The 21,955-nt window shown below is 40.8% G+C and overlaps 1 long non-coding RNA gene across 1 annotated transcript in view; it reads left to right on the top strand.

Annotated features, from left to right (window-relative positions):
* Positions 1-9,033: 9,033 nt before the first annotated feature.
* The window catches only part of LOC122691976, a 214,722-nt gene continuing 201,800 nt past the window's right edge, over positions 9,034-21,955 (top strand). Inside the window, exon 1 of the long non-coding RNA XR_006340551.1 lies at positions 9,034-9,078. This is a non-coding gene — a long non-coding RNA (uncharacterized LOC122691976). The remainder of the gene's footprint in view (positions 9,079-21,955) is intronic.

The following is a 21,955-nucleotide window of genomic DNA, read 5'->3' as shown; positions in this document are numbered from 1 at the left end:
TATTAATAGAGGTGTTTTGCTGCTTTAGAGGTGTTTTTGCTGTTTAATAGTTAATCGTTGTAAATTGAGATTTTGTGGTTTCAGGTAAAGAAAAATATCAGGTTTTTCTCATGGTACTGTTTTCAGAAATGTCAAACATGTTACTGTAACCCTTCCCATGTATTGTTTTATTGTCCAAAGAATTTACACTATACCTGAGATTTATGAAACATTGTTTTTGTTAGAGTGAGAATGTTAGGCCATTGAGGCAAGAAGATTATGTACGGGATATTTGAGTATAAACCCTGTGGTCGGAAACGTTCTAGATGAATGCTTAGGGGAAAAACATGGGAAAAAAAATATTGATGGAAACATAAACCAATATCTGATGTAATATGTGGTGACTTAAGCGGGAGGTAACATTCATTCTATAAAAACTGAGCTATCCTAAAAATAAAAAAAAGCTACCTCTTCTATGAAACGTCTGTGTGTGTCTGTCTGTCTTCTCTCGCTGACGTGGTTCATCCTGAGGGTTCCCCTGGATCCTGCTGGGGCTGGACCCCGGCAGTGTCTTGTGAGTCATTCTTTTGTCTTTACCACCCCTGTCCAACACCCAACCAACCAATGTTTGTTAATAAGTTTCTATGGCCCAGCTGCAGTGGGTCCCACAGTGAGCAGTGGGAAGTTTCTTCTCTCAGTGTGAATTTGGTTTTACTTCAACCCAAATCTGCTCCCCACAAGGGGATGATTTATCCCCTCTTATATACAGCAGAGTTTTCAACACCAGAGAATGTGTAGATGGCTTCTCTCGCACAGACATTTAGTACCTTGTCAGCAGTTTCTTCCTCACTCCCTTATCTCACAGTCCACTGGTCAAATTGAATGGAGGGTCTAAAAGTCTAGCCTACTGCTGCTGCCACTCTGCAATGCCTGTGAGGCTCCTTCTTAGATTTTTTTTTTTCCCCTTCTTAGATTTGACTAAATATCTTCAGACTCACAAGACTATTGCAGGCCACCCGTGGCATAGGACAGGCCTATGCAATGCAGGAGACACTGATTTGATCCCTGGGTCGGGGAGATCCCTTGGAGAAGGAAATGGCAAACCACCCCAGTATACTTGCCTGGAAAATTCCATGGACAGAAGAGCCTGGTGGGCTACACTCTACGGGGTCACAGAAGAGTCAGACATGACTGAGCAGCTAACAATAGCAACAACATTCAGGATATAGGACAGGAACCACACATGCACCCAAGCACTGTCAGACATTCCTAGCAGTGGGAATCTCTGCAGCAGTTCACTCAGCAGATGGCCAAGTGTCCCTACAAGGGACTTGCAGGTTAAAAATGAACTACGGTGACTCCAAAGATGGAGAAGCTCTATACGGTCAGCAAAAACAAGACTGGGAGCTGACTGTGTCTCAGATCATGAACTCCTTATTGACAAACTCAGACTTAAACTGAAGAAAGTAGGGAAAATCACCAGACCATTCAGGTATGACCTAAATCAAATCCCTTACAATTATACAGTGAAAGTGATAAATAGATTAAAGGGATTAGATCTTATAGACAGAGTACCTGAAGTACCTATGGATGGAGGTTCATGACATTCTACAGGAGGCAGTGATCAAGACCATCCCAAGAAAAAGAAATGCAAAAAGGCAAAATGGTTGTCTGACAAGGGCTAACAAATAGCTGCGAAAAGGAGAGAAGCTAAAGGCAAAGGAGAAAAGGAAAGATATACCCATTTGAATGTAGAGTTCCAAAGAATAGCATGGAGAGATAAGAAAGCCAATGAAAAGAAATAGAGGAAAACAATAGAATGGGAAACACCAGAAATCTCTTCAAGAAAATTAGAGCTACCAAGGGAATATTTCATGCAAAGGTGGGCACAATAAAGGACAGAAATGGTATGGACCTAACAGAAGCAGAAGATATTAAGAAGAGGTGGCAAGAATATAAAGAAGAACTATACAAAAAAGATCTTCATGACCCAGATAACCACAATGGTATGATCACTCACCTAGAGCCAGACATCCTGGAACGCAAAGTCAAGCGGGCCTTAGGAAACATCACTACGAATGTAGTGATGCTAGGGGAGGTGATGGAATTCCAGTTGAACTATTTCAAATCCTAAAAGATGATGCTATGAAAGTGCTGCACTCAATATGCCAGCAAATTTGGAAAGCTCAGCAGTGGCCCCAGGACTGGACAAGGTCAGTTTTCATTCCAATCCCAAAGAAAGGCAATGCCAAAGAATGCTCAACTACTGCACAACTGAACTCATCTCACATGCTAACAAAGTAATGCTCAAAATTCTCCAAGACAGGCTTCAACAGTACATGAATCATGAACTTCCAGATGCTCAAGTTGAATTTAGAAAAGGCAGAGGAACAGAGATCAAATTGCCAACATCCACTGGATCATAGAAAAAGCAAGAGAGTTTCAGAAAAATATCTACTTCTGCTTTAATGACTCCACCAAAGCCTTTGACTGTGTGGATCACAACAAACTGCAGAAAATTCTTAAAGAGATGGGAATACCACACCACCTGACCTGCCTCCTGAGAAATCTGTATGCAGGTCAAGAAGCAACAGTTAGAACTGGACATGAAACAACAGACTGGTTCCAAATAGGGAAAGGAGTACATCAAGGCTGTATATTGTCACCCTCCTTATTTAACTTCTATGCAGAGTACATCATGAGAAATGCTGGACTGGATGAAGCACAAGCTGGAATCAAGATTGCCAGGAGAAATATCAATAACCTCAGATATGCAGATGACACCACCCTTATGGCAGAAAGTGAAGAAGAACTAAAGAGCTTGTTGATGAAAGTGAAAGAGGAGAGTGGAAAAGTAGAGTTAAAACTCAACATTCAGAAAACTAAGATCATGGTATCTGATCCCATTACTTCATGGTAAATAGACGGGGAAACAATGGAAACAGTGACAGACTTTGTTTTTTTGGGTTCCAAAATCACTGCAGATGGTGACTGCAGCCATGAAATGAAAAGATGCTTGCTCCTTGGAAGAGAAGTTATGACCAGCCTAGACAACGTATTAAAAAACAGAGACATTACTTTGCCAACAAAGGTCTGTTTAGTCAAAGCTATGTTTTTTCTAGTAGTCATGTATAGATATAAGAGTTGGACTATAAATAAAGTTGAGCACCGAAGAATTGATGCTTTTGAACTGTGGTGTTGGATAAGACTCTTGAGAGTCCGGTGGACTGCAAGGAGATCCAACAAGTCCATCCTAAAGGAAATCAGTCCGGAATATTCACTGGAAGGACTGATGCTGAAGCTGAAACTCCAATACTTTGGCCACCTGATGTGAAGAACTGACTCATTGGAAAAGACCCTGATGCTGGGAAAGATTGAAGGCAGGAGGAGAAGGGGACAATAGAGGATGAGATGGTGGGATGGCATCACCGACTCCATGGACATGAGTTGAGTTATGAGTTGGTTATAGACAGGGAAGCCTGGCGTGCTGCAGTCGGTGGGTTTGCAAGGAGTCAGACACTACTGAGCGACTAAACTAACGGTGACTCCTAGTCCAGATAAACTTACAAACCACAGGGGTCATTGTTATTGCAAGCGGTGTTGCCTAGTGGGCACGTACCATCTTAATCTATTTCCAGGAAAACATTGTTAGAAAATTAACCAAAAGTCAGATCCTCATAGAAAGGAGAGAGAGTTTTAACATTTTACACGTGACCGAGAAATGAAAAGAATCAAATGAAAAACTACTAAAATGAATGAAAGAGTTCGATAAGGTGGCCAGATAATTTTAAAAAAGAAAAGAGCTTTTTAATATACCAACAGTGATTAGAGAATATAATGAGATAAATATTTCTTTATAATACAATAGAAATCATAATTATGTAATTACATCATACACATAAGATACCCAAAAAAATGTTCAAGTCCTTTATAACAATACTTTAAAAGTTGATTGAAAATTCCATGAATTTTCAATAATGAACCATGTTAATTGAATGGAGTCAGTATTGTAGCAGGGCTTCCCAGGTGGCACTAGTGGTAAAGAATCCACCGGCCAGTGCAGGAGATGTAAGAGACATGGGTTCGATCCCTGGGTCAGGAAGATGCCCTGGTGGATGGCATGGCAGCACACTCCAGTATTCTTGCCCATGGACAGAGGAGCCTGGTGGGTTATAGTCCACAGGGTCTCAAAGGGTTGGACACGAATGAATGCACACACACACAGTATTGTAGAAATGTAATTGCTTTACAAATTAACTAAATATATTGTATAATCCCAATTAAAATCACAACAGAAAATTTCTAAGGAATTCAAAAAATTGATCCTAAAATTCACTTGAAATGTCCATTTGCAAGAAGTTTTTTAAAGAAAAGAGCTGAACTTATTTTGTAGATATCAAACTTACTGGAAAGTTATAGTGATCAAAAGAGCAGTTTTGGCCCAGAAATAGGCATACATATCAGAAGAATCAAATAATTATGTTCAGAAACAGACACTTTAGTTTTCCTTTATGTTGATATAACTTGCATACATAAAATGCATACATTTTACATGTAGAGAATAGCGAATTTTTACATGTGTATATGTAGCAGCTTAGACACCACTCAGACCAAGATATAGAGCATTTCTGGTACCCCAGTAGGTTTGCCTGTACTCTCTTCCAGTCATTATCACTTCCTCCAACAAAAGTAATTTTTTGGTGGGTTACTTTTGCCTGTCTATGAACTTCATACAAATAGAATCACACATATGTAATCTTTTGTACTCAGCTTATTTTGGTCAATGTTATATTTGTGACGCTTCCCAGGTGGTGCTAGTAGTAATGGGCCCGCTTGCCAATGTAGGAGCTATAAGCGATGAGGGTTCGATCCCTGAGTTGGGAAGATCCCCTGGAGAAAGGCATGGCAACCACTCTAGTATTCTTGCCTGGAGAATCCCATGGATAGAGGAGCCTGATAGGCTATGGTCCATAGGGTCGCACAGAGTTGGACCCAACTGAAGTGACTCAGCACGCAGCACATATTTGTGATATTCATTCGCATACTTGCATGTAGCAGTGATTTGTTATTTTTCACCATTGTAATATTCCATTCCATACAGTAGCATTCCACCATGTGAATATAATACAATATAGCCAGTTATCCATCCTATTGGTGACGGACATTTGAGTTGTTTCCAGATTTTGGTCATTATGAATAAAACTGCTATGAAAATTCTTGTACATGTCTTTTGGTGGACAGAAGCATTCATTTATGTTGGATATACCCAGAGATGGAACTGCTGGGTCACAGGATGGACATGTATGTTTAGCTTTTGTAGATACTGCCAGTTCTCCAAAGTGGGTGCAGCATGGTGGAGGTTAGTATGTTGGTTTGTAGTGGTATCCCAACTGTGGTTTTAATTTGCATGTTCCTGCATGACTATTGATGTTGAATGCTTTTTCATCCGCTTATTGGCCATTTGGATATCTTCTTTTGTGAGTATCAGTGCAAGTCTTCTGTCCCTCTGCTCTCTTAAAGATGATTCCAGATTTTTAAAAAAATCAATTTATAGGAGTCCTCTGTCAGATACATGTTTTGCAAATCTCTTTTCCTGGCCGGTCGGTAACCTTTCCACTTTCTTCATGGCAACTTTTTTTTTTTTAAATAAACATTTCATACCTTTTTTTTAAAAGAAAGTTTGTCTGAGGCGGGTCTTAGCTGCGGCATGTAGGATCTTTAGTTGCATTATGTGGGATCTTTAAATGAGACATGCAAACTGTTAGTTGCAGCATATGGGATCCAGTTCCCTTACCAGGGATCGAATCCAGGCCCCTGCGTTGGGAGTACAGAGTCTTAGCCACTGGACCACCAGAGAAGTTCCCTTCATGACATCTTTTGATGAATAGAAGTTTTAGTATCTAAGTTAATATGTAAATTAAACTTATTTAATTCATACATTAAATGGAATTAATTTATTAATCTTTTTTGTGTCCCATTTAATAAATTTTTGCCTGCTCTTAGCCCTTAACATAGTGTCTTATGTTTTCTTTAATACTATTATTATCTTACCTTTCACATTTAGCTCTATAATACTTCTCAAATTAATTTTTGTGTGTTGTGTGACGTAGGGGTCAAGTTTCATGTTTTCTTACATGAATATCCAGTTGACCCAGCTATTGAAAAGACAATCCATTTCTCACTGAACTGTACTGGAGGTTATAGCTAGTGTAATAGGTAAGAAAAAGAAAAGGCATCCAGATAAAAAAAAGAAGAAATTCATCTTTATTTACTGATAACTGATACTATGATTGTATCTATAGAAAATCCTATAGAATTTATAAAAAGCTACTCAAACTACTTAGTTTAGCAAGTTTTCAGGATATGATATATATATATATATATACACACAAATCAGTTGTATTTCTATTTATTAGCAATAAATTATTAAAAATGTAGAAACAGGGCTTCCCTAGTGGTCCAGTGGTTACGAATCTGCCTGCCAATGCACAGGACACAGGTTTAAGCCCTGGTCTGGGAAGATGCCACGTACTGTGGGGCAATTGAGCCCACACTCTAGAGCCCAGGAGCTGCAACTACTGGTCCCCCATACAGCAGCCACTAAAGCCCACGAGCCCTAAAGCCCATACTCCATGACAAGAGAAGCCACTGCAATGAGAAGCTAGTGCCCTGAAATGAAGAGTAGCCTATGCTTTACACAACTAGAGGAAGCCCTCATATACCAACGAAGACCCAGTGCAACCAATGAAGACCTGGTGCAGCCAAAAATAAATAAATGAAGAAGTCTTTAAAAAATGTAGAAACAATACTGTTTATACTAGCATACAAAGTATGAAATAGGCATAAATCTAACAAAAGACTTGCAAGGTGTGTACACTGAAAACTACAAAACAATTCTGAGAGAAATTATAGAATACTTAAGTATTATAGAATACTTAAATGCTTAAATGGAGATATATACCATATTTGTAGATTAGAAGACTCATTATTTTGAAGGCATCAATGTGCCATAGATTAATCTACAGATTTACTGAAAGACTAAACAAAACCCCAGCAGGCTCTTTTTTGTTGTTGAAACTGATAAATTGATTCTAACATTCATTTAGAAATGCAAAGGATATAGAATAGTCAAGACAACTTTGAGACCAAAAAACAAAGTTGGAGGATGTAAGTGACCTGATTTCAAGGTTTATTATAAAGTTATGGTAACCAAGAGCTTCCCTGGTAGCTCAACTGGTAAAGAATCTGCCTGCAATGCAGGAGACGCCAGTTCGATTCCTGGGTTGGGAAATTCCCCTGGAGAAGGTATAGGCTACCCACTCCGGTATTCTTGAGTTTCCCTGGTGGCTCAGAGGGCAAAGAATCCTCTTGTAATGAGGGAAACCTGGGTTCGATCTCTGGGTTGGGATGATCCCCTGGAGGAGAGCATGGCAACCTACTCCAGTATTCTTGCCTCGAGAATCCCCATGGACAGAGGAGGCTGGCCGTCTGCAGTCCATGGGGTTGCAAAGAGTCAAACATGACTGAGTCACTAAGAACACACATGATAATCAACTTCAAGACAGAAAAATAGATCAACGAATGGAATAGATTCCATAACTAAACTCACATTCATTTGACCAATTGCTTCTTAATCAAGCGGCAAAGACAATTCAATGGAGAAAGGATAATCTTTTCAACAAATAATTGAAACAACTGGATTTCTATACGTGAAAAAATTAACTTCAACTCATATCTTTCACTGTATATTAAAATTAATATAGCATAAGTGAAAAAAGGTGAAAGTTGTTTAGTCATGTCCGACTTTTTGTGACCTCATTGACTGTACAGCTTGCCAGGCTCCTTCGTCCATGGAATTCTCCAGGCAAGAATACTGGAGTGGGTAGCCATTCCCTTCTCCAGCAGATCTTCCCTACCCAGGGATTGAACCCCGGTCTCCTGCATTGTAGGCAGATTCTTTACTATCTGAGCCACCAGGGAAGCCCATAATGCACTACTACTCAGAAGTAAAAAGGAATGAACTGTTGATATACTCAACAACATTGATTAACCTCAAAATAATTAAGCCTGACTCACCCCCAACCTCTCCCAAAGCTCGTAGTATATAATTCCATTTATGGTCAGTTCTATAAAATGTAAACTAATCTACAGTGACCAAAAGCAGTTCTCTGAGGAGTAAGTATAGTACGTTGTGACTGGCAATAGAGATTACAAATGAGCAGAAGGAAATTTTGGGGGATGATGTGTATGCTTACTCTCTTGACTTTGATTACGGCCTCAGGGGTGTATACATACACATGTAAAAATAAAATTGTACACTTCAACTATGTGCAGATTTTAAGTATATCACCTCAATAAAGTCGTTTAAAAAAACTATGGAGAAACACGGAGGCCACGTGTGACCCAGATCTTGTGACCAAAATTGGGCTTGTGTCCCTCGGCCAGTCACTTAAGAGTCCTCAGCTGTAGAGATAATACCGCCCTTGAGAGACAGTGAAAACTTATGTAATGCATATGACCCTTGGCTAGACATTCTGTTGTTCCGCCATTCAAAGTGGAAGAGTAGTAGCCAGTCTGCAATCTATTTGAAGTTCTAGTACATCTTGGATCTCTGACTTTAAGCAAGTTCTTTAACTAGTTTCCGTGTCAGTTGCAGAAGGTATTAAAATGACATAATACATGGAATTAGCGTAGTGCCAGGTACACAGGTGGGGAGGAGGTGTCAGCAGCGTTAGACCCTGGCTGGTTGCTGGGATCTGGGCGTGGGTCGGGCAGGAACTTTCTGGGTTAGGGGCTGGTAAGCCTGGGAGGTAAAGACGGCTGGAATAGTAGCAGTGGCAAAAGCGATACCCAGAGGCCGCGGCGAACACCTGAGCAGCGGTACAGGTAACCAACCTACGCACCATGCCACAAGCCACTGACACCTCCCAGCCTGCCCCGCGCCTTCGGGCGCAGGCGCAGTGAGATAGGCGGCGGTGGGGGCCAGTGAGGTCCGGCCCCGAGGTTGGGTGGGCGTGGCTTGGACCCTCGCCCCGCCTCTCGACCTGGGCCACGGTCGGAGGCGCGGCTGCGGGTCTGTGAGCTACAGTAGCCCCTCAGGTGAGAGCGGCGGGGCGGTTGCGGGCGCGCGGGATTATTCGCACCAGCTGGGTTCCTGAAGGGAAGGCAGGATGTTGCCGGTGCTAAGTGGGATGATATTCTCCAGTTCCGTCAGCTCACTTAGGACCGAGCCCCTGAGTCCGGCGGCAGGTGGGACAGCTATCCAGGAGACGCTCTCCTCGTCCTCGCGCCGGCTTCAAGAGCACTTTTGAAAAAGAGACGAAGCATTTGGGTGGTTTGTTTCTTCCTGGGTTTTAGGCTTAAATATAGTTGTTCCTTCCCATGCTGATATAGTATGAGAGTGCATGAGGAAACTGAGACACAGAGAAGTAAATTTGCCGCCCAAAGATTTCACACCTGTTAGTGTGACAGATCTTGACTGCAAGATCGAAATCTCCACAGACTGGCCTCAGAGCTTATGCTCTTCTTGACTATTCAGTATTGCCTCCAGGTTGATTCCCTGTCAGACTGTGTTAGTCGTTTACTTAAACTGCTTAAAAAAAGAGAGAAAGAATAAAATGGCTGAATTCTGGATACTAGTTTGCTTCACTCATAGATGAAGCGAAACTTACCCAGGGTAACCTGATGTGTTCCAGTCATACTTGAATTAAAAACACATGGTTTAGGAAGTTGTAATTTCACATACCATCAAGTTAGCAAAAAAAGTTCAGGTGGCCCAGTGGTAAAGAATCTGCCTGCCAATGCAGGAGACATAAGGGAGTGGGTTGGATCCTTGGGTTGGGCAGATCCGCTGGAGGAGGAAATGGCAGTCCACTTCAGTATTCTTGCCTGGAGAATTCCTTGGACAGAGGAGCCTAGTGGGCTACAGGGGTCCCAAAGAGTGGCAACGAGTCATGTCCATGGGTTGCAGAGTCGGACATGATTGTGTGACTATCACACACAAGGAGTCTGTGGTGGTTTTAAGATATGGCCACAAATTGTTTGATACTCCTCTCTTCAAGAGATGGAGCGTAATTCCTCTCTTTTGGAATGTGGGCAAGACTTGGCTACTTACTTCTCACAAATAGAATAAAGTGGAGGTAATGTACATTTCAGAAACTAGGTCATAAGAGGCACAGAGCATCTTCCTTGCTCTTTTTCTTGGCTTGCTTGCTTTGGAGGAAGTCAGCTAAGGAGTCATGAGGAAACGCAAGTGACTGATTAAGATATCCTTGAGTTGAGAAACTGAGGCTTTGTATCAACAGCCACATGAGTGAACTTGAAAACTGGTCTTTCACCCCCAGTCAGAATATAGGCAACTCTAACTTTAAAGAAAATTGTTTTGATGTACAGATAAAAGAAGAGCATGATGGAAGAATAAGGAAAAACAGTAAATTAAAAGTAGATTTTGAAATACTGGTCACCAAAAGGCGTTCAAGAATGAGAAATTCAAAGATAATGGTTAAACAGGGATCAGTAAACCATGGCCTATGGGGTGACAGTCTGGTTTTTTTCTTTAAATAAACTTCAGATATTATGATTTTATTACAGTGGTAAAATTTTTGATTTACAACTCTTGGAGATATATTTCATGTACCATGCAATTCACCCATTAAAAGTATAAAGTGCAGTGATTTTTAAGTATATTTACAGAGTTGTAAAACCATCACTACAATTTAATATTTCCAGTACCCCAAAATAAAACTGCATACACATTAGCAGTCACTCTCCATTCCTGCTCCATCATTTTTCCTGTTTCTAAGGGTTTACCTATTCCAGATCTCTGCTCATTGAGTTCTGCAAATCTTCCAAATGTTGTCGTATTTCATTATACAAAAACAAAACAAAAAAGCCCCATAGTGATTACTCCTACCACTAACCTATCAGTGAAGAGTCTTTTTTAGAAAAAATATTTGTTTGGCTGTGTCTGGTCTTAGCTGAAGCATGTGGGCTCAGTAGTTGCTTGCGCCAGCTTGGTTGCCCATGGCATGTGGGATCTTAGTTCCCCTACCAGAGATGGAACCCATGTCCCCTGGATTGGAAGGTGGATTCTTAACCTCAGGACTATCAGGGAAGCCCCCCAAAAGAGTCTTAAGTAGTGTGAAATTGTCAAGCTCTTTGTGTTAGGTACAAGTTTTCCAAAATAATTTTTGTTGAAAGCTTGAATTTTTTATTGTCAACAAATACTAAGTTGTTTTCCTTGAAGTAATAGGCTCACTTAAAATAGTTCATTTTAGAGGAAATGTGTGCCAGATACTTAAGACTGAATAACCTCAGCTTGTCAATCATTCTTTTAAGTAAAAATGACGTTCTATCAAAAGAAAGGCTACATCAGTTTACCACTCAAGTTTTCACACAAGTGCTTTTCCTCATGACAACCATTGTACTTAAGTATGTGACAGAAGTGCCTCATGCATACTTCCCATTTCATCACATATTACACATTATATTAAAATATTAAAAAGATGTATGTTCAAAAGCAAGATTTAATAAAGTTAATAATATTTACTGTTCATCAAGAACATTGCTTATTGAAGCAGGCTTTTTTTTCCCTTTCTCAACTTGAGGTCATGGCTGTGAAGAATACAGTGACTCTAATAATTTGGTGCCACTGCTTTGATTTGTGTTAAGATACGACTCCCTTCCAGTCGTATCTGCTCTCCCCAACCTGGGGGCTGAGAACCCTTATCCTAACTTCTTTTTTTTTTAATTACTTATTTATCTGACTGCACCAGGTCTTAGTTGCGGCATGCGAGATCTTCCATTTTGGTTGTGGCATATGGGATCTTTAGTTGTGGCATGCAAACTCTTAGTTGCAGCATACATGCAGCATACATCAGGATCTAGTTACCTGACCAGGGATCCAACCTGGGGCCCCTGCATTGGGAGCTCAGAGTCTTAGCCACTGAACGACCAGGAAAGTTCCCCTAACTTCCTTTAAAAAAAATACTTTATAAAAAAATTTGTCTGTTGGGCTGTGCTGGGTCTTTGTTGTTGTTCATGGGGTTTTCTCTAGTTGCAGTGTATGGGCTTCTTGTTGTGGTGTCTTCTCTTTTGTGCAGAGGCTTCTCTTGTTGTGGATCATGGGCTCTAGGCACATGGGCTTCAGTAGATGTGGTAAATGGGCTCAGTAGCTGTGGCTAGAGGGCTCTAGAGTGCAGGCTTAGCTGTGTGGTGCACAGGCTTAGTTGCTCTGTGGTATGTGGTATCCTCCCATCCTAGAGATTGAACTGGTGTCCCCTGCATTGCAAGGCAGATTCTTAACCACTGGACCACCAGGTAAACCCCTCTCCCTAATTTCTAATATGTAGTTTTTGAGCTTCATGTAAATGGAATCACAGAGTCTGTACTTTTTTGTGCCCAGCTTCTTCACTCAGCATTGTGTTAGTAAGATTCACATGTGTGTGTGTTGTTGTAGTTTGTTTATTCTCATTGCAATTTTATATTTTATGTTTATATATATTTTATTTTTTGTTATAGATAGACATTTGGGTTATGACTTTTTTTTTTTTTGGTTTTTGGCTTGTGTAAGTTGTGCTACTGTGAGTATTGAACTTGTCTTTTGATGAACTTTTGTACCTGTTCCTGTTGGCATTTACTAGGAGTAGAATTTCTAGGCTGTGTTGATCTTTAGAATAAAACATCAAGTATTTTATGAGCAAAGTGGGTTTATTAATATTTGGGAATAGTAGAGGAATTGCAATTCAGGATGTACAAGCTGTGGCAAAACCGTAGGCAAGTCTGTCAAAAGGAGAGGAATGTTACTTTCTAGAGAAGAAGTTGGAGGGGGCTGTTTTGAAAGAAAGTCCATTGGAGGAAAGAGAGAGTTCAGGGTGACGATGGTTTCTTTTGGCTGAATAGTTTTTCAGCCTGAGGCTGTTCCTGGGCAAGGAGAAAATCTTTCTTTTTTGGAGTAAGGAAAGTAATAATCTTCCTATTGGAGATCCAAGTTACATCTCTTCCTGTTTGGGATCTGCAGACAGCAATGAGGGATAGTGCGGGAGATCTCCCCTTTCATGACTTCTGCCTTCTTTTTATTTATCTGTTGGCTGTGCTGCATGGCATATGGGATCCTAGTTCCCCCACCAGGGATTAAACCCGCTCTCCCTGTATTGACAGTGTAGAGTCTTAACCACTGGACCACCAGAGATGTCCCCTGGCTTCATTTTAAATGGGGTTTTCCTTTTACTTTTCAGTCATAGAATATGTGTATATTCAGATTAAGCAACTACTGATAACATAGAAATCAACAGATTTTCTATGATTGTTTTGAAATAATGAAATTATTGAATTAATGAAACCACTTTGATTGATAATCATCCCCCAGTATTCATGGAGGATTGATTCCAGGACCCCCTACTGATACTCAAAGCCGTGCTACTGAAGTATATATAAATATATATATATATAAAAGTATATATATAAACTGATGTAGTATTTGCATATAACCTTTATTCACCCTCCTGTGTACTTTAAATCATCTCTAGATTACTTAAAATACCTAATATAGTATATATACTATGTGGTTTGTGGTGTTTAGTCGCTAAGTCATGTTCGACTCTTTGTGACCCTATAGACTGTAGCCCACCAGGCTCCTCTGTCCATGGGATTCTCTAGGCAAGAATACTCAAGTGAGTTGACATTCCCTTCTCCAGGGGATCTTCCTAACCCAGGGATTGAACCTGTGTCTCCTGCTTGGCAGGTGGGTTCTTTCCCCCTGAGCCACCAGGGAAGGCCCAAATACTATGTAAAGAGTTGTAAATACAATGTAAATATTGTGTAAATAGTACTAACATGCAGCAGGTTCATGTTTTTGCTTCTTGGAACATTATGGAATTTTTTATTTGTTCTTGAATGTTTTCAGTCTGTAGTTGATTGAATCTGTGGATTTGGAACCCGTGGGTATAGAAGGCTGACTGTATATATACAAGATAAAAGATGTAAACATTTTGCTAGATTAGAGAGGCAGTTTGGAGCTATACTGTTCAGGGCCTGAATGCCATGTGAAGGTAAGGTAGGCTGTGTAGTGCAATGAAGATGAGGCTAGGTGACTCTTGCACCCACTACTTACATTCTGTGTTACCTTGGCTAAGTTACTTCACATTGTTTTTTTATTTTTAATATATTAAAAAAATTTGTTTATTTATGGCTGCACTGGGTCCTCATTGCTGATCACAGGCTTTCTCTAGTTGTGGTGAATGGGGGCCACTCTTTGTTGTGGGCATGGGCTTCTCATTGTGGTGGCCTCTTTTGCTGTGGAGGACAGTCTCTAGGGGGCATGGGCTTCAGTAGTTGCAGTGTGTAGGCTAGTAGGTGCTCTGTTCAGGCTTAGTTACCCCAGATCTTAGTTCCCCAACCAGGATTGAACCCAGGCCCCCTGCCTTGGGAACACAGTCTTAGCCACTGGACCACCAGGGAAGGCCCTGTGACTTGTCTTCTTTAGCTTTATCATGAAGTAGAGCTTGAAGGTTGGAGTTGGAAATGGCAACACACTCCAGTGTTCTTGCCTGGAAAATTCCATGAACAGAGGAGCCTGGCAGTCTACAGTCCATGGGGGTCACAAAGAGTCGGACATGACTTTGCAACTAAACAGCAACAGCAGCAGAGCTTGAAGGTGTCAGCCTGTGACATGGTTATTTGTGATCTCTTCCAATTAAATAAGGTGTTTGTAGCGGTGAACATCCTGGAAATGTTCATCCAGGAACTGTTTTTTGGGGGATAACTGTTCTCAAAGTTTGAGTGAATAAAAAGGAAAGCTCCCTACAGAGAGGCCAAGTAGATTAGTGACAGCTTCCTCTCATCCTTCTGTCTCACTCCATGTCAGAATAATTTTCCTAAAATACCACATTGATCATGGGAAAGCCCAGCATTAAACCGTTAAGTGGCTCTCATTGCCTATAAATTTCAGACTTCTCATCCTGGCATTAATGGTCTTTACTTGAATTGGTCTCATTCTTTTGTGAGCTTTTTTTCTGATTACCTTCTAAACCATACTCTCTTCGTTAGCAAAACAAGTTTCCTTGAGCTTTCATGACGTTTTCAGTCTTTGTACTTTTATAAATCCTACTTGTTCTTCAAGGGCTAATTAAAATTCATTCCCTGTCTTTCTTGAAGTTTTTTCTTTGCAGTTCAGCTTCAGGTATCCTAACTGTGAATTTCCATAGCAAGTAATTTGTTCATATTTAATTTGGCAACTAATCTTTGCCACTCTCTCATGATATTTTATATTAATGTTATTTATATCTTTTTGCTTACCTGGTCATTTTTTCTTTTTTACTCCAACCAATTTGTGAACTCCTTAAACCAGATCCCTGCTATCTAGTTACTATTTTTAAAAAATCAATTTACTTTTTCTGTGTAATTATATCAAGCTAATGATTTGCAAGTAATAAGCCCATAATAAGAGTGTGTATATGTGTTAATTTAACAGTAGAAGTAAAGATAAGTAAAACTATATGCCAGAAAACATGAAGGATATCTTGCAAAACTAGATTTTCATAAGAAATGAGAACTAAATATTCCTGGAGCCAGACATGGTATGATGATGCATAGAATAGAGGATGCCTTGTATTCTGGAAGACCAGTCTTATTGGAAGACAGTCACATTGGGTGGATTTTTAATCCAGCCAAGAGTCTCAAAAGTGTATTACTTTATAACACCCCACATGACTGTTAAGTCCTAGGCATGCTGTAGATTTTAAGACTGTTGGATAAGTCTTTTGCCCCAGAAATATTTCATTATTCATTTCTTTATTTCATTTTTATTGCCACCTGCTATGTTTCAGATGCTGCTGTAGGTGTTGGTGATTCAGCAGTGAAGAAGACTGACAAAGTCCCCACTTTGTTGGAACACATGTTCTAGAGGATATGTTCAAAATGAGGGAGGAAGAAAGAGACAGACAATATATAAAATACTTTTGGAAGTGTTACTGAATCAAACTGGGGTCTGCTTGCCTGTGTGCAGTGAAGCCAATTAAATGACACTGGGTTGTGATGAAGGAAAGTGCAGCATTTACTGTAAAGGTTCTCATACAAGGAGAATGGGTGGCTGGTGCTTTAAGCTCCAAGCTGCCCAAAGGGTTTTAGCAAAGCATTTGTAAAGGCCAGGTAAATGGGGAGTGGTCCCAGGGTGTATGATCAGCTCATGTACAGTTCTCTGATTGGTTGATGGTGAGGTAACAAGACGGTGTCACAGGGGTTAACATTATCAATCCTTAGGTGCCAGTATGTTTGGAGGTTCATAATCATGAAGTAGTTAATTTCTTCCAATTGATGGTGGTCTTAGCATCTGTAAAACAACCCAGTCAGTGTGCATCAGATACTATGATCTAAGTACTTCAGAAAGGTGCTACAGCAGAGGATATAGGGGAGGAGTCTGTCCCAGGAAGGCCTCACAGGGTCCTCCTTGGTTATAGAAGCAAAAACTAGGGTGATCGAATAGTAAGTGGGTGGGGTGGAATAGGGAGTGGCTATGGGTCTACTTTAGGGATAGAGTGATCAACTGCTTTTGTCAAATATTGTGAAGGGAAGAGCCACCTGAATTTAGAGCCAAGAAGACTTGGACTCTATTTAGCTCTGCCAGTGTGACCTCAGGTAATATGCTCAGTATCTATGAACTTTAGTGCCTCATATGTAGCATGAAGATATTGATAATTGCCTTATAATATTGTGAAAATTAAATGAGCTGATGCATATGAAAGGACTTTTTTTTTTTTGCCGCTCTGTGTCTTGTTGGAGCTTAGTTCTCCAACCAGGGATCAATCCCAGGTCCTCAGCAGTGAGAGCTCAGAGTCCTAACCACTGGCAAGCATGAGTGCTAAGTCACTTCAGTCATGTCCGGCTCTTTGCAACCCTATGGACTGTAGCCCCCCTGGCTCCTCTGTCCATGGGATTCTCCAGGCAAGAATATTGGAGTGGGTTGCCATACTGTCCTACGGAGGATCTTCTCAACCCAAGGATCGAACCCGCATCTCCTGCATTGTAGGTGGATTCTTTACTGCTAGGCCACCGAGGAAGCCCCATTAACCACTGGATTGCTAGGGAATTCCCTGAAAGGAAATGTCTGTTAACTAAAAAGAGCTATAGAAATACGATGTTATTTCATTTGTCAGTTGACTGTGTGAATTTCATGCCGAAATGATGATTGTTGACCAACCCTTTGGTGGGACTTTGAAACAGAGACCTGAGCTTCTGGACCACTGGTGTTCTCAGGAGGTATGTGCTTCTGAGAAGGTGGCTGCCTGCCTGGCTGCAGGAAAACAGAGGTCAAGGCTAGGGGGACTGCCACAGTAGGAACAGAGTCGCCACCAACTCTTTATTTACTATCTGCATCCTGCCCTGGATCCTTGTGGGAACCATACTGGTTTTAATAAAAGTCCTTTTGACCTTGTGGATCTTTTTCTTCTCTCATATACTAAACAAGTATAGCTGTTAAGAGGTCATGATCTCAAACTTGTTTTAGGCAAACTGAGTAGTAAGAAAAATATGTACAGATGTTTACACTGTTTGGAATTTATAAACAAAATTAAACTGTAACAATTCATAGAATTTCTGTTTTGATTCCTAATTATTTTTGATGTTAAAAGATGACAGCAGTGTGACTGCCATTTGTGTCCTAAAAAGGCAGCCAAGTGCTGCCATCTAGTTTTATATGTTTGATTATTGTTGTTCAGTTGCTCAGTTGTGTCCGACTCTTTGTGACCCCATGGACTACAGCAGGCCAGGCTTCCCTGTCGTTCACCATCTCCCAGAGCTTGTTCAAACTCATGTCCATTGAGTCGGTGATCCCATCCAACCATCTTGTCCTCTGTCTCCTGCCTTCAGTCTTTCCCAGCATCAGGGTCTTTTCTCATGAGTCAGCTCTTCGCATCAGGTGGCCAAAATATTGGAGCTTCAGCTTCAGCATCAGTCCTTTCAGTGAATATTCAGGGTTGATTTCCTTTAGGATTGACTGGGTTGATCTCCTTGCAGTCCAAGGGACTATTGTCTTTGCTGACACTTGGAATGAAGTTCCTGGAGAAACTTTGAAATACTAAACAAAGCTTTATATATAAGGACCAAGCTGATTTTTCATTTGCAGCTTGTTGGAATTGATTTAGCACTATTGTAATTATGAGACATATTTAATATCTTTTGTATGATCTTTTTACTAAAACTCTCCTAGAACATAAGGAGAACTTTTTTTTTTATTAATAGGATGGAAAGGTACTGTAGCTGACTGAAGGACAGAGTTGTCTGTGAAGTTCATTGCTTTGACCATGGTGGTGTGCAGACGACTCTGAACACTGTTAATTTTTTCGGCATTTATTTATTTTTAAAAAAACTTCAAAAAATTTATTTATTTATTTTTTGGTTGTGCTGGGTCCTTGTTGCTACAAGTGAGCTTTTTCCCAGTTGCAGTGATCGGGGTCTGCCCTTCATTTCAGTGCACAGGCTTCTTAGTAGTGTAGTGACTTCTTGTGTTATGTAGCACAGGCTCTAGGCACGCAGGCTTCAGTAGTTGCATCATGTGGGTTCAGTAGTTGTGGCTTGTGAGCCCTAGAGCTCTCTTGTTGTGGGCCTCGTTACCCTGAGGCATGTGGAATCTTCCCCAACCAGGGATTGAATCCATGTCCCCTGCATTGGTAGGTGGATTCCCACCTACTGTACCACCAGGCAAGTCCAATTTTTCAGTATTTAAAAATTATTTTTAGTTGTGGGCTGAGAGTCCAAAGTGAAGTTTTTGGAATAGATTAAATTTTGATCAGGGGCAAACTTTTGTATGACTTTCTAAGTCTCCTGTGTGGCCTGCAGGCTCTGTTGGTGGTTTTCCCACCCATCTGCCTCACCATGTGTGACTTTCTTTTCCACACTGTCCTGTTCTTAGTTCCTGGTTGATACCATCTCCTTCTTCTTCTAACTAGGTTCATGGCAGTTCTTCCACCAGGAAGTTTTTTGTCTCTGCTCCTATTTGTTTACTTGTTAATTTTTAGAAATTAAAAGATGCACAGCAAGGAAGAAAGCAATCATCCACGTTCCTTCCACTTAGGACAACACCACTGCTAACATCTTTGCATATTTGCTTTAAATCTTTTTTTTTTTTTTTAAAGAAAAATCACCATCAGTTTGTGCAATATTGTGATTGGTAAGAAATATATATTTTGTCTTTTAGATGATCAAATGGTGTCTGTGGTTCCTGGCTCACAGCTCCCCAAATCCTTGGTGTGTCCTAGGTAGTGAGAATTTAAAGCTATTTCTTATATTAATTAACTAATTTTTGGAGAGCCCTAGAATGAAGGTTGGTTACAAGGAGAACCAACCAGGTGATTAGAGTGTTGGAACCTTTAGTCCCATCCTCAAACCCCCTCTGCTATGCCTTCCTGCTAGCATTGAGGATTATATCCATATAAGAATTCAACAGAGAAATGGCAGAAAGACCCTTACTACTGTCAAGGGATTGCTGATGATTATGATAAAGAGGAACTAGTAAAGGTGTTTAAGAAAGAAGTTTGCCTGCACTGGTACTGCAATTGAACAGCCAGAATATGGAGGAGTAATTCAGCTACAGGGCGACCAGCACAAGAACATATGCCAGTTCTTCATAGAGACTGACTAGCATGACCAGATGAAAGTCCATGGGTTTTAAATACTTTGGGTTCACTGAAGCTTAAGTGAGGATTTTTTTTTTGCAATGAGTAGAATTTCCCTTTTGTCCCTTGTCACAAGTTTAAAAACCTCACAGCTTGTATAATGTAACCGTTTGGGGTCTGCTTTTAACTTGAACTAGTGTAACTCCTTCATGCAATAAACTGAAAAGAGCCCCCCTCCCCCCCCCCCCCCAAAAAAAAGAGAAAAGGAGAATGGCTGGAAAAAGAGGAGAGAGGAAAGAAGCTGGAGGATGAGTCAGTAGGTAAAGATCATTGATCTAAGCAATCATACCTATGTAATGAAACCTTCATAAAAATCCAAGAGGATGGAGTTCGGAGAGCTTTTAGGTTGGCTGACATGTGGAGATTTGGAGAGAGAGGCACTCCTGGAGTGAGTATGAATTCTGTGCTCCTTTCTCCCTATTTTGCCTGATGCTTCTCTTCCATCTGGCTCTTCCTGAGTTACATCTTTTTATAGTAAACTGGTAATCTAGTAAGTAAAATATTTCTTTCAGTTCTGTGAGCTGCTCTAGGACATTAATGCAACCTAAGGCAGGGGTCATTGGAACTCTAGTCTATAGCTGGTTGGTCAGAAACCAGGTGATAATTTGTGCTTGTGACTGGCATCTGAAGTAAGGCAAGGAGACAGAGTGCTGCTGGACTGAGCCCTTAACTTGTGGATCTGGCGCTGTCTCCAGGCAGAGAGCATCAGAATTGAGTTGACTTGTAGGCCATTTTGCTGGTGTCCTGAGAATTGGTGCTGTGAGGGAATCTTTGCTCTACCCCACCACCTGTACTGTTGCAGGAAGGGGGACCCCTTCCAGGGCCCAAAAGTGGGCTCCTGTCTAACACTTTTAAATGAATTATCTGAGGGGACACACATGCTGACAAAGCAGGAGATTTTATTGAAAAGGGAACCCGAGTGAAGAGTAGTAGGTTAAGGGAACCCAGGAGAACTGCTCTGCCATGTGGCTCGAAGTCTTGGGTTTTATGGTGATGGGATTAGTTTCCGGGTTCTTTGGCCAATCATTCTGACTCAGAGTCCTTCCTGGTGGCACATGCATTGCTTAGCCAAGATGGAAGCCAGTGAGAAGGATTCTGGGAGGTGATCGAACATGTGGTGTCTTCTTTTGACCTTTCCCAAACTCTTCTGGTTGGCTTATTAGTTCTGCATTACCAGGACCTCCTGCTGTAAAACAGCTCATGCAAATGGTTACTATGGTGCCTGGCCAGGGTGGGCAGTTTCAGTGTGCTTCCCCTAACAGTACCACAATGAAAACTGGGATCCAGACCCCTTTTAGTTTGATAACAGTGATATTTGTTTATTCTAAAGAGTTCAAATAATGCATTAAAAAAAAACAACCGATCCTAAATCCCACCACCTGGAAATAATCATTAACATTAAATGGACATCATAAAGGCACATACACAGAGCTATCACACATTCTTTGCTGCAGCACACATTTCTGTGTGGTCTTCTGGCATTTTTTTAATGGCACAACATTTTTTTTTTAATTTTTAAAATATTTACATATTTGTTTGACTGCACCGAGTCTTAGTTGCAGCATGTGGGATCTTTAGCTGTGTCATACAGACTCTTAGTTGTGGCCTGTGGGCTCTAGTTCCTGGACCAGAAATCGAACCTAGGATCCCTGTGTTGGAGGGATGGAGCCTTAGCCACTAGACCACCAGGGAAGTCCCCTTCTTCTGGCTTTGAATGCTGCCATGGGGCATTCAGAATTCATCTGAATGCTGAGGCCATCTAGATTCTGCTACCTGATACCTGAAGAAATCCTTATGATGAAAGTTTGGTGGCTTTGGTAGGAAATTGAGCTTTTTGTATCCAATTTCTTGTCATGTAGTGTGGACAAAAATTGTTGCTTGCCATTCCAGTAAACAGCAAGTGTTGCCTACTGTCAACTGCTGTAGCCACCCTGATGGTATGTCCTGAGGGGAATTCAGGATGGTGAAAAAAAAGGATACTGGTCCTAGATAGTTAAGATGCATATCAAAGGAATAATTTCAGTGAACCCAGACTCTTATATCTTCCTCAATACAGAAAAGCACTAAAATCGTTAACATGAGATGTCTGTTTATTTTTGTGCTTACCAGTAATCTTTTGATGTTCTTTTAATTCTTTTTTTTTTCTTTCTTTCTTTTTTTTTTTTATTTTAGCAAAAACTCCTATACACACTGACTCCTCTCTTATCTCTTTGGGACAGTTTCTCAGTGCTATCTTAGAAGCTGATTCCTGGGCTAGAGTCCTCAGTAATAGCCCCTGAGTAAAATACAATTCTCAACTTTCAGATTGA

This window comes from Cervus elaphus, chromosome 4, assembly GCF_910594005.1.
Source record: "Cervus elaphus chromosome 4, mCerEla1.1, whole genome shotgun sequence".
NCBI classification, from domain to species: Eukaryota; Metazoa; Chordata; class Mammalia; order Artiodactyla; family Cervidae; genus Cervus; species Cervus elaphus.
The sequence above is the reverse complement of the archived record's forward strand: the minus strand, read 5'-3'. Positions and strand labels throughout refer to the sequence as shown.